The 2,604-nt window shown below is 48.6% G+C and overlaps 1 protein-coding gene across 3 annotated transcripts in view; it reads right to left on the reverse strand.

Moving 5' to 3' along the window:
* Positions 1 to 2,604, reverse strand: part of DIXDC1 (DIX domain containing 1) — a 71,011-nt gene that overhangs the window by 36,043 nt on the left and 32,364 nt on the right. The gene's annotated exons all lie outside the window — the stretch shown is intronic.

Raw genomic sequence — 2,604 nt, forward strand, 5'->3', positions numbered from 1 at the left:
CGATCTGTACACGTTGCCTTCTCCACCCTGAGCCCTCCCTCCGTGGGCGCCGAGGTCGGGGTAGGTAGAAGCCCGCTTCGGAGGGTGCGGTCTCCCCGGAAGCCGCGGACGCCCATCTCTCCCGCCTCCCCTCCCGGCGTTTCCGAGTGTGCTCTGCCCACGAGGGGTAGTTTTGCCGGGACTCGGGGAGAGGCTGGCCTGAGGTTTTGGAAGCACCAGGCGGCAGCGTGTCCCCCGAGGAGGGGGCAGGGGATTGGACACTGAGGGCTCTTTCCAATCTTAACCTCCGCTTCCGAATCCCATTCCGGAGTCTCCTGGCTTTCGTGGTCACTGAGCCATGAGATGGGCTCCCCCGAGCAAGGGTGGAGGGAGGGAGCAGACTGTGCCCAAGCCCGCTGGGTCCCAGAGAGCAAGCCGAGGAAAAGGCAGGGTGCTGACTGAACACCCTAACAAGACGAGTGAGAGCTCAGCTTAGCGGTTCTCAACCTGTGGGTCGCGACCATTGGAAAACACATATAGCATATCAGATATTTACACGACGATTCATAACAGTAGCAAAATTACAGTTATGAAGTAGCAACGAAAATAACTTTATGGTTGGGGGTCACCACAACATGAGGAGCTGTGTTAAAGGGTCGCGGCATCAGGAAGGTTGAGAACCACTGGAAGGAGTCAAAGGCAGAAAGCAGGACGCAAACTGTTCTCCGAGTCCCTCCAAGAAAACTGTCCCGTCAGCCCACTGCAGTCGGATTTCCAGTGGGTCACTAACTCCCACGCCCACGGAGGCTGCCCCAGTCTGAGTCCTGCCAGAGAGGAAGGAAGCAGGTGCTCTAAGGAAGAAATAGAGGCTCTCCCCTGACCTCCACCGCCTCCCCTCCCCCACCACCACCCCCGCCCCCAGGCGCTGCCAGGCACTATCAGGCACAGAAGAGCAAAAGGCCTGTGGCCATGCAGGAAGCAATAGATCTCATTATACAATGAAACATCCTTTGACTCTGTACCAAGTGACAGTCTAAGAAGCAAGCAAGGAAGAAATGGTTTGGATTCTCACTAAAAGCACATCTATTGCTTCATGGGTACAGGGTTTCCTTTTGGGGTGATGAAAATGTCTTCAAACTGGATAGAGGTGCTGGTTGCAAACATTATGAAAGTACTAAGTGCCACTGAATTGTACACTTTAAAATGATTCACGATTGCTGGGCCTGAGCGGCTCAGTTGGCTGAGCATCATCCTGTGCACCGAAACTTAGAGGCCTGGGACACTTACGGAGGAAGGTAACCGATGGACGTTTCTCTGTCACATTGATGTTTTCCTTCCTCTCTTTCTCTCTCTCCCCCTCCTCCCCGCCACCCCTTCCTCTCTTGAAGCATGTCCTCGGGTAATGATTTTTAAGAAGTAAAATGATTAATGGTTAATTTTGTTTTGTGAATTTTATACATAAGAAAGCACATCTATTAAATGTGAACACTAAAGTTGAGCAAGGTTACCAGAATATTAAAATGGGGAAAGAATTGCATGTGACTTCCATAGACTAGGAAATGGTCCATCAAACTAAGATGGGAATATTATGAGAAAAAGAAATAAGAGGAAAAACACCAAAGACACATAAAATACTTAAAGACAAAGAGCAATTAGGCTTAACTAGAACAGCCTAAGCTGGATTGAGGTAGGAGACAAAAAAGGTCAAAAGATGATAAATTAAACATGATTTAGCAATGAAATGAAGTTGGTAAATAAGCTAACATGATTTGGGGATGTGTTCATAGGGGCATGATTTACATAAGCCAGGAAAGTAGTCTTTTCCTGCCACTATTCTTGGCATTGGCCAGGCTTTTATGAGAGCACTGTGTCCTGTTTTGGTCTCCTCACTTGGCTCTATGGTATACAGGCAGCCTTTCAGTTACAGGCACATATGTATTCTAATCATTAGCCCACTCAAATATGTACTAATCTGCCACAATTCCCAGCCCCATAAGTGAAAGTCGGAAACATTCTAATGCTCTAAGACAGTGGTTTTCAACCTTCCCAATGCCGCGACCCTTTAATACAGTTCCTCATTTGTGGTGACCCCCAACCATAAAATTATTTTCGTTGCTACTTCATAACTGTAATGTTGCTACTGTTATGAATCGTAATGTAAATATCTGATATGCAAGATGTATTTTCATTGTTACAAATTGAACATAATTAAAGCATAGTGATTAATCATAAAAACAATATGTAATTATATATGTGTTTTTCGATGGTCTTAGGTGACCCCTGTGAAAGGGTCGTTCGACCCCCAAAGGGGTCGCGACCCACAGGTTGAGACCCGCTGCTCCAAGACACCTCTGCTCACTTTCTCTTGCTCTGAGCTTGATACAGCCCCTCAGGCCATAGCTTAGTTACACCCAGGCAATAAGCCAGTGCAACGGAACTGGTTCTCAAAGACACTGGCAGCTGATACACACCATCCGAACCTCCAGGCTGGACCATGCAGGTCCCAGCACTGGCACTGCGGCTCTGCACAAAGCTTCCCCAGGTGGGGAATTCACAGCACCCCACCCTCCCCTCCTGCCAGACCAAACCACGAGGCAGTGCTGAGGGCTACCCCTTTAAGGCCAA

Source organism: Myotis davidii, unplaced genomic scaffold (genome assembly GCF_000327345.1).
Source record: "Myotis davidii unplaced genomic scaffold, ASM32734v1 scaffold97, whole genome shotgun sequence".
Lineage (NCBI taxonomy): Eukaryota > Metazoa > Chordata > Mammalia > Chiroptera > Vespertilionidae > Myotis > Myotis davidii.